This window comes from Apodemus sylvaticus, chromosome 1 (assembly GCF_947179515.1).
Source record: "Apodemus sylvaticus chromosome 1, mApoSyl1.1, whole genome shotgun sequence".
Lineage (NCBI taxonomy): Eukaryota > Metazoa > Chordata > Mammalia > Rodentia > Muridae > Apodemus > Apodemus sylvaticus.
The window spans coordinates 4478255-4488772 of record NC_067472.1 but is presented as its reverse complement, the minus strand read 5'-3'; the positions used below and the strand labels follow the sequence as shown (position 1 = coordinate 4488772).

The 10518-nt window shown below is 48.5% G+C and overlaps 1 long non-coding RNA gene and 1 pseudogene across 1 annotated transcript; both read left to right on the top strand.

Annotated features, from left to right (window-relative positions):
• Positions 1 to 4820: 4820 nt before the first annotated feature.
• On the top strand, positions 4821 to 10195 carry LOC127685541 (uncharacterized). The gene is made up of 3 exons (XR_007977889.1): positions 4821 to 5173; positions 6645 to 7658; positions 8712 to 10195. It is a non-coding gene; the product is annotated as an uncharacterized LOC127685541 (long non-coding RNA).
• LOC127676868 (uncharacterized) lies at positions 5347 to 5430 on the top strand (annotated as a pseudogene).
• Positions 10196 to 10518: the final 323 nt, after the last annotated feature.

Here is a 10518-nt window from a genome sequence, read left to right as displayed (position 1 = left end):
CGCTATATGGTGAGATGGATGAATCTCCAAGCCATGATCTCACTACTAAAGACACATGCTTAACTGAAGGCTTTGGCACAGGGAGAGGAATTAGTTTTCTTCCTTAATCATAGAAGGGCGGGGCAGAGTGAGGGAAGGGGAAAGAAGACGTCTCAGCAACTGTCAGCCAAGTTCATGACCTTCACAGCTTCAGTGCAGGCAGGTAACTCTTCCTGGTCCCTAAAGTGGAAACTGTAAGGGTTCATTGGAAAGTCAGCTGTGTTGGATGGTGTTTTGCTGGGGCAAACATGTGAAGGGGTGTTTTTCTGAATTGGACACAGGTGAAAGACTAAGAAAGACACGTGAAGGATATTTCACTGACGCAGACACAGGAGAGAGGATGTTCTGCTAAAGTCCAAGGTGAAAGGGCAGGTGATGAAGGATTCTTTGCTAACAGCATGCGTGTACTGGTCCGCCTTACATTGCATAGTTGAGCTCCATTTGTTGGGACTCTGAGGTCTGACTGATTAGATACACGTGCTAAGGCAAGACCCATGCTGAGACAAGACACTTCCTGCGTCAAGGAGCATGGAGGACACGCGATGTTTGGAGGGTATACATAAAACTTGACAGGGTGACGTGGAGAGAGAAAGCATGGCTTGCTGGTTCACCTAACTATGCAAGGCTTGCAGGTTTTGCATCTTTGCTGATCTTCGTTTCCCTAAGAGAGGCACAGCTGAGAACTTCTCCGTGTTCCAGTTGGTCCCTCCTGCTGACTGGAGCTGAGGCCTGGCTTACTTTGCAAGGTTGTGTCACTGCTGTTGTTAACCTGACTCTACTGAACTGGACTGTTGGTGTATCCGTGAATAGTTTGTGAGTGAATCAAGTTGCTGCTGCCTGCTGACCTGTGAACTAAACTGTCAATTCCCAGACAGCATAGATGGGGAGTTGTTCCAAAGAACCTTTCTAAACAGCCCCACTTCCTCTGTATCCTTTCTTTTCCACTACCTCTGGTACAAGGGAGGACAAAGCGATAAAGAACCATCATGGAAAATAGGATTTGAAAAAAATGACTGTTACAGGTCTCTACCCACTAAAAGCCTGTAGCATGCCACTCCAGCTGTGGTAACTGGAAATGTCTTCAGATAGAGCCAAATGTCCTCCAAGGGACAACTTTCCCCCTGCTCTCAGACATGGAACCCACAATGTTCTCAGGAGGAGCGAGTTCTTGGTGGAAAGTGGTAGAAACTTTGTGTTCAGTCCAACGGGGCTGAGCAGAGACAGCTTGAGAGGCATGGGGACGAAAGGACGATACAGACAGAAACCTGCACCTCACGGCTTTGAGGAGCAGGACTTTGTAGCCCGCAAGCTGTGGTTTCTGAAGCCTGGAAGTGTGACCCTCATCGGTCCCCAGCAGCCGTCCGTGGGCAGCCCTGGCTGAGCACTGCGTTCCCTTTAATGGAGGCAAGTCCAGGACGTGTCCAGTGTCCAGTGAGACACACAGTCCTCTTTCCTCAGAGCACACAACAGCCTTAGCATCCAGTGGTAGACACTGCTTGCAGAGGCTTTAATGGGCATGGCTTTGTAATACCAGTTTGGAAAAGGCAGAGACAGGAGGAACCAGTGCTCCCTGGCTGGCTAGTCTAGTCTAATTGGTGAACTCCAGGTTTCTCCTGACGAGAGACCCCATTTTATAAACAAAACAGAGCAGGGCCAAATGATGGTTCACCAGAGAACGGTGCTTGCTGCCAAGCCTGATGGCTTGAGTTTTATCTCCGAGACCCACATGATAGAAGAATAAACATCCAGAAGCTGTGCTGGGACCACATATAGGTGCTGGGACCACACCCTCCACTTTCTCTCGGCCACACATATACACACACAATAAATAAGTTTAAAAAATGAGGTAGATGGCTCCTAAGGAATAACACCCAAAGTTGGCCTGTGTCTCCTCTCTCTCTCTCTCTCTCTCTCTCTCTCTCTCTCTCTCTCTCTCTCAGTTAGGCAGCCTTAGTCTTAGATGTTCAACTGGGCTTCCGGACCTTGGAACACCTGCCCAGAGACCCATCCAAATTCTCATAATATCTATCAACTTTCTGCCAGACTCCAGGCTTCTGAGGACTGCCCTGCCCTCCTATTCCAGCGCACATTGCAAGCTTTGTTTCTCCAGATCTGTTGCTAAATCCACTGCGTCTCCACAAGTTAGCAGCTCAGAAAACAGCTTCGGCCATGTCCACCATCTACCTGACTGTCATTTCACACGCTCTGAATAATGCACGGAGTCTTAGGGGTTCAACCGGAGGAGTACCTGCTTTGCGGAGTATTTAGCCCAGAAATCCATGACATGGGGCCATCAGCAGCAAGGGGCAGGGGAAGAAAATCAAAGGCTGGAAGGCCTGGGGGTGACCACGGCCAGAGTGACCTTTCATGTAGGTGTCCAGACCTCCAAGGAGGTCTGTGATGCTGTTTTCATACCTCCCTGATGGGGCCAAAGTTGCAGGGAGGGCCTTGCTTTTGAAATGGAGTGATCTTCTCATTGTACTTGGAATAGAAAAGGAATCCTATCTCTCTTTGGTGTATCCCCAACCACGATGCTCAGAGAACCCTGGGTGAACAATCACCAGCCCCTCCTAAATCTGCACTCACACCCCGAATTAGAAAACTAAATGGTAGGACGGTTCCCCCAGTTGTGCGTGGGAGTGCTGCCTTCTCAAATCTGTATCAAGATTTTATAAACAGTATACTCCGTGGTCTCACCCTATATATAGGAGGAGCGGGGCGCTGTGTGAGTAGAGGGATGGAAAGGCTGCTTGCGTTTGTCACACCAGCTCACACGCCCACGCCCAACTGTCACCCATCCTGAAATCCCTGCCGTTAGAGTTACCACTTCTGCTCTCCGCGCAGGGCTGCAGGGAATCCTTCACCCGGTACCGGTACCGGGTCATGGATTTGCCTCCTCACACTCAGCTTCAAGTCGCATCAGGCTTCTTTAGTTTTCTGTTGCAAATTTCAATGGATTGGGGTACTTACAGAGAGTAGAAAATGGAGAGGAAAAATAATTCCTTACCCTGGGGAAACGGTTAACCAAGGAGAGGGCTGGCAACACATGATGGTGTCGTGTTGGTTCCCTGAGCCGTACCCCCATCCGGTGAGAAGGCTCTTCACCCTGTGTTGTTCACCCTGCGTGTTCTCCCCCTGATCCTATGTGACTCCCTCTAATTGTGAGAAAAATCTCCACAAGCCCATGGTAGGGGACATTCTACAAGATGATTGTAGATCAGGCAAATTTAGTCATTAAAAAAAAAAATGGAGGAAGGCTAATTTAATGCCATTGTTCAGAGGAGACATGGCAACTAGGGGCAAGATGGTATCTGGAGTGGACCCTGGACCAGAGAGTATTAGTGGAGAATCGGGTGACATCCAGAGTCACTCTGCAATAGTGTGATGTTCTAAGGACGGAAGTTAGGATAAATGAAGTCTGAGACTGGAACAGTTACCAACCACAGAGACTGGGTGAAGGGTCAATAGAAACTAACTCCATTGTCCCAGCAACATCCCTCCCAAGTGTATTAGGCAGGGTTCTCTAGAAGAAGAGAAGCAATAGATAAGGGTTGGGTGTCCAGCAATGGCTGCCTGCACACTGGAGAGGCTGAGAACCCAGTAGGTACTCAGCCCAGGAAGCTGGCTGCCTCAGAAATCTTTACCTGGTGGCCGGGGGCATTTCTTGGAGAGCTGCTGGCCTTCAGTCCATGCTGGAGGCTGAGGAACTGGAGCACGAGGCCAGAGGAGGATGGCGGTGGCGGTGGCAATAAATGTTCCTGCATAGGAGGAGGTAGAAGCAGGCAGGGGACGGGGCCTCTGTGCTTTCCCAAGAAGACTACACCTACACCATGAAGACCACACCTACTCCAACAAGACCACACCTTCTAATAGCGCTACTCCCTGGGTCGAGCATATACAAACCATCACAATATTCATTATGTGGCCTTGGGCCATAAACACATGAAGAATGACAGGTTACACAGGATGGAAAGACCTGACCCCTACACTGTCCTCCACCCACCGGAGGAAGATGGGAAAGCACAGAAAGGTGGAAGAATCCTTGTATAAGTGGTCAGGTGTGCCTACAGGTGTGCCTACAGGTGTGCCTACAGGCCCAAGCTTAGCATCTGCCCCTCTCTCAGAGTCTGCATGAGGCTGATGCACCAGGCAAAGAATCTGAGTTGCCTTTGAAGCCCATAGCAGAACTGGGCATGAATACACGCAACCCAGGGGGTTCTGTCTCTGTGTGGTCTGGGATTCCCCCTTAAACACTAATCAAGATGGAAGCCTGGATACTACCGTGAACAGACCAAGTTCTGGGATGGGAGCTAAACCTCAAGGTGAAGAGGGTCTGATTAGAATTTGAGGACATGCTGACAGGCAGGAAGCCACCACAAGCAGGTTTTTGTTTGTTTGTTTGTTTGTTTGTTTGTTTGAGAATCTAGCACATTACCCAGTGGGAAGGAAGGCCTTCGAGCGTGCTGCAGCAACTCTACCAACGATGAAGGCAGAAGGCAGTGGGTACCCAAGAACATCTATGACTGGGCTTTGTTACTGATGTTTTGCCCTGAGCTTCAATGTTCATAGGATTCCGGGAGTCGTTTGATACTAATATGTTCCCATTTCTTCCTTAGCCGGTCAGACTTCGCTCTTGTTATTTGCTGTTAAGAACCCCATGTGACATAAACATTTGACTTTGTCCCATTCATTTATGTAAATGAATCACAAGCAAATGATTCCCTTGTGTCTGGAAACTCCATATTGAATAACTGAGAGGGGAGGGAACCGGGCTGGGGCGGCTGTTCAGTAACAGAGCAAAGTGTGGTTTTGTTCCCTCCTGTATTGCTACTAAGTAACATCCGACATCATGTCTGAGACCTAAAAACCACTAGTGAGCCCACAGGGCCTGGGAGTTAATTATAACATTGTTCGCTAGGTTTGGCTTGCGGTTTTCCTCTTATAATCAAATGTCAGGCTTGGGGGAGGGAAGCTTAGTCGTGTGTTGCCGCGGATGTTTTTAACCAAGAGTCTAAAGCTGTTTGATATTTTTGGCTTCATAATTCCCATTTCCAGTTCTGATTTGGGAATAAAGCAAGACTGAAGTCCAAGTGGAAAAGATGTCCTCCGCTGCAAAACAGCCTGGAGTTTCAAGGTAAGAAGTTAAGCTAGGTGGCCACAGTCCCTCCTAGCTCCGCGGTGGCCATGGTCCCTTCTAGCCCTGACATTTTCCTCCTGGCTTCCTTTTTCACTGTCGCATTTTTGTTCACGTGACAAGCTGGACTTTCTTGCTTTTCTCCCTCCATAGCATTTAAAAATGTTTATTCAAGCTTTGTGCAGTGGTAGTATGATAGCCAATGAGGTTGATCGGAGGTGCGATTATTGCTAATTGAAAAATGTTTATTCAATATTTAGCATTGCCCTCTTTTAAAATTATTCTCTCTCTCTCTCTCTCTCTCTCTCTCTCTCTCTCTCTCTCTGTGTGTGTGTGTGTGTGTGTACAAGCATGCACACATGTGTGGACTGTTGGTAGCGTTATTAATTCCTTCCTTTTGCCCTGTGAGCTCAGAGACTGAAGTCAGGTTTTTCACCCACTGAGCCTTCTTATTGCTCAGTTTTGGGTTTTTGGCTTTTTGTTTATTTCGTTTTATTTTAATGAGTGCAGACTTCTTGTATCTTGTCCTTTCTCTTATTCAGTTAGACTTTAGGTTCGCAGCCTAGCACCAGAAAGCAATCGAGGTATCTCTTTGCTTTGGATGTCCCAGGGGAACAGTGTTACTTCTGGCTGTTCCCTCACCGGGTGCCATGAACTAAGGCCTAACAGGGTCCCCACGGCAGTGGCAAGAGGGAGCTAAGCCTTTTGTTTCTCATTCAACTTCAAAAATTCAAAAATATGGGGCTGCATTCACCCTTCTGCATCTATAGTTACAACTAAGTTTAGGTTAAAAAAATACAGATTTTTAATTTGCCTTCACTGAATCTGCAGATCTCTTCCTTTCGCTATTTCTTAACCAATGCATTCCAGCGACAATTTGCATAATGTGTATACAGAATTAGTTATTACAAGTAATCTGAAGATAATTACGAGTAGGGTCGGCGGTGGTTATATGCAAACCTTAGACCACTTTACACAATAGACTCAAGGATCCATGAATCCTGGTATCTGCAAGGACTCCGGGTCCAACCCCTCTGCCATCTGAGGATGGCCTGTTTGGCCTTCTGTAAGCTAACTCTTCATCACGTCATAGAAAACATGGGCAGGAGGGGGAGAACCAGCCTACCATGCACAAGGTTGGAGCTCCAATCCTTGACCAAAGGGGAAAACTCTGTAATAAAAACTATCAATGCTCCTCTCGCTATCAAAAAGCAAGTGTAAATAGCCTTAAAGTTCTTTAGATATTTTAAAGTCTTCTAAGCATTTCATTATTATAGTGTTACTGAGAAATAACTCTAGTCCTTGTATCTGTCCCTCCTCACCAATTATGCACATGGTCTGTGTGCTAGACAGACGGAAGTGGAACTGCTGGAGTCCACAGGGATCTGGGTGGGAAGAGACACCATTGCATTTCAAATGTAAACTCTTATGGCTTCGGTGCACAAATGTCACTGGCTCTTGGTTTTTACAGAATCCAGGATGATCTCGCTGGGTCAAGCTAGACCATATTAGACATCTAAGAGGACAGAACCTGTGGGACAGAAACAAGGCGAGTGTCATTTCTCAAGGCTCAAATTCCCAAGAAGACATGGCATTTAACTGTATCTTCCAAAGTTTATCTTTCCAAAGGGAACTTGGTCTTGCAATGTTAAGTGTGCAGAGAGACTGAAACTTTCACAGACCCCAACCCACCCCCAAGACACACTGTGGTAAACTCTCTGTCCTATGTATAGAGTGACAGTTTGCTTTTATTTATAGCACTAGGAACCCTCCAAGGTTCCTTTTCTTGCTTGATCTCATTTGTTTTTCAAGAAAAGAGAACAAGTTTGATTCCAATTTTACCAGTGAGGAAACGAAATCATGTCCTTCCCACAGCCCAGGGATGTGAACCTTAGACTGTGGCTGCGCTTGAGATGGTGCCTTACAAAAAAATAATTACATCAAAATGGGGTCACTGGGGTGAGCTCTAATCCAACCTGACTGGTGTCTTTATAAAGAGAGATTAGAATACAAATACAAGCACCCAGGCAGGGTCACGTGAACACGCAGCAAGCGATTCCCGCAAAGACAGGGCGGAGGAGGCCTGCCATGAAGAAGCCAACCGCTCCCCACACATTTTTTTTTTCCAGAAGTTTTAGCTTTCGATATGGGAAAAAAAAAAAACCTTTATTTTAAGCCACCTGATCCTTGGTGTTTTATTATGGCTGCCACTGCAGACTAGTGCAGGTTCCCAGGTTCTGAAATTTTCCTGAGGTCTCACACTTAGCAAGAGCCAGAGTGAACTTCAGTTCGCAAATCCTTTACAGAAAAAAATATTTTGTATAATAGAACCAATTCTGCCACATGGCTGGTCATGTACAGCGGCTCTCTCACCGACTGACCGCCACGTCGTTCAAATCTTATTTATAGCAAAATGTCTCCAGGCATGGAGGGAGGTGACCCAGGGCTCCTGCCCAGTTTCAGAGTCCATCCACGGGAAGCTAAGGTAAGCCTCTTTATCTGTCCTGGTCTGTCCAGGGTCCTGTGTGTCAGCACCTGGAGGAGAGTAACAAGGATTCTGTACAAACAAACAAACAAACAAAGGACCTGCCACCTTCAGGCCAAGCCAAGGCCAGTGAGAACTGCCCTCTGCCAGCACACTTACAAGCCCAGCACCCTCCCTCCCCAGCCAGGCCCTGCTGCTGATCTGCCTGCCCACTGCCTCCTGGTGACTCCAGTCTGTGGTCTTCTGCTTTGCATTGGGACATGGAACTGAAACTCGTGTGTGAGCAGCGTTTTACATGAGGAACCCATTTCTCGCTTTCCTCCTTGCCTTGGGTTGGAGGCTCACAGGCTCCGAACAGGGCTCAGCCCCGGAAGGAATGTTCTCAAACCACAAGGAGCAAGACTTCCTGTGGCACAGAAGCGGCACCAGAATGGGTGGCTAAGGAGTCGCCTCTATATGGTCCCATCAGTCTCTGCCTACATGCCTGTAGCTACATTTGTCCCTCCTGGAAGTGGGGTGGGGGCAGGGAGTGAAGGCTGACTTTCCCAGCAGGCGGACATCTCGCTATCTGGCTAAGATAGTAGCTGCTGAAAGTGACAGTGACAAAGTCCATGCGTACAGACGCAGTAGCATGCTCTGGAGCCAGGCTCTGTCCGACTAAGGTCCACCAGACATAACGACATTGCATCTGCCGGCCTCTAGGACCAAAAGCTAAGGGTTCCGAGAACTCATGCTCTTGCTTGTTAATTTAGATAATGGGTTGGATTCAGGAGAGGTTTGGGTTTCCTTCTTACTTATTAACATCTTTGTAGCTTTCAGGAAGGTCATTAGATCCATATCAACAAACACACATACACTTGGCAATGGTCCCAATATACCAATAAAATTCAATTCCCAATCTGTGATCTCTATGCCAAGTGGTAGAGTTGGATCCTTGCCTGGACTATAGCGTGGTAACTCTGGAGCTGTGGGAATCTTAGACATGTCCTACTGAGGGTGCGAGGTGTCCACACACCTCTCTTTTAGTGACTTGTGCAATGTTGCACTTTGTAGGACCTTCATCAAGCATCACAGCGAGATACAGGAATGGGGACTACTGCCCATCTTCACGATTCCCACAGAACAACTGCTCTGGCTCCCAGCACCACACAGCAGAGGGCTTGGGTTTCCACTTGCTGCAAGTCTCTAGCTGCCTCTTAGGGAGGTGATGGTGGTGCTGGCGACGGACCCACAGGCCTGGACTAGGGTGCTCAGAAAGCACGCTGCCCTCGTGCTGCCTTTTGAACCCCATCCCACCAAACCTATCATCAAAGCTCCAGCAATGTTTCCAGCTACTCGGATGGGCTTACTTCCTGGGGAAGAGTCCCCCAGATTTCAAACCAGAAACGCATCTGGAAGAGAAGGAGCAAGCAGGGCTGCTTTCCTTCTGGCTCAGCGGACCTCAGGGACCTCACGGGTGCAGAAGGGAGGTGCTGGGAGGCCAGCAGTCGCCCAGGAAGAGATCTGCTCCTGGGAAAGTCCTCAAAGTCAGGTGAAGTGTAGCATGCTGAAAGAAAAAGGAGGGCGGAGCAGTGGGCCACTCCGCAGGACTCAAAGACAGGGGCGGGGGAGGGGGAGAGGGTGTGGTGGACCGCTGACAGAAAGTGGTGGCTAGCTGCAGGCTCCAAAGGGGACCTGTTCCCAGCTTGCCACTTGGATGACACCTTTCAAAGCCCCGCGCGGAGACACCAGGACAAAGGGATGAGAAGCTCCGCAGCGAGGGTGCGGCGCCTCCCCGCTTTTGAGCTCAGCGCAGCCCTGAGCCGCCCTCAGCCGCTCGCTGGTGCTCCTTCGCTGGTGTCCTTTGATCCACCGACTGCTCCAGCAAGCCAGAGGAGGGGTGCCCAGCTCCCCACTAGAGGGGAGGTAGGATTTCTTTGAAATGGAACAACTATCCTGTTGGCTTAATAGGAAGCTATCCACTGCAGAAATAGTTGGGTTTGCTTCCCATTTCCCCCCACCAAACCAAGAAGAAGGTCGTTTGCAAGAAAGCTCCCTTTGAGAAGGTAACTCTCATTCACAGAGAGCTGGGTGGGTGGAAGACTTTCACTGGTTGTTATGTTAGGGGGTGAGAATGTCGCGCCTGCCCAGACAGGGTAGTTCCATCCTCAGGCATAGCGTGAGAAGCCAGTGCCTGCAGCCTTGATGTGTTCTTTCACACTGTCTTAAAGTTTATGACTCCTCTGCAGACCACACCTTGCTCTCCTGGCTGGTTCTGCTGATTGGAATGTGACTTTAAAACAGCTGTTTACAGACTGCTTGATCATTCCCATCCTGAACTCTTCCTGGACAGGAGACAGCTGCTCTAGAGTTTAGATGTTTAAAACAAAACCCTTCCAACTAGGATCACAACAGTCTTATCTTCCAAACAGCAAAAAGTAGAGCCTTTAATAACATCATGCAGATTCAATTCAAACGAACTCCTCAGATTTCGGAGGGCTAGCAACTCTGTTTAATGTCACCAAAGAATGATTTCTGAGCTTAAGAAATTACAGACCAGACCGAGAGAGCAGCAGTGTGGCTGGCTGGAGTTGAAGGTTGATTCCTGGGTCTGGCCAGGGTGAGGCAGGAAGATGACATCACAGCGGTTCAGGCAAAGCGCCCGCAAGCATGTAGTCCTTTCTTCTATCTTTAACTTCTCAAAGGTCAGGAAGCTCTCGGTGTTTTCTGGGTTAGAGTTTGGACAAGAATGAAGCCACACTCTAATACACTGTTTGGGGGCTGGTGCCTGCAGCTGGGAGGACTGCTCTAAAGGCCAGCCTGTCACCTGACTCTGGACAGCAAGGAGAACAGCTCACAGTGCAGATACCTGAGGATCCTG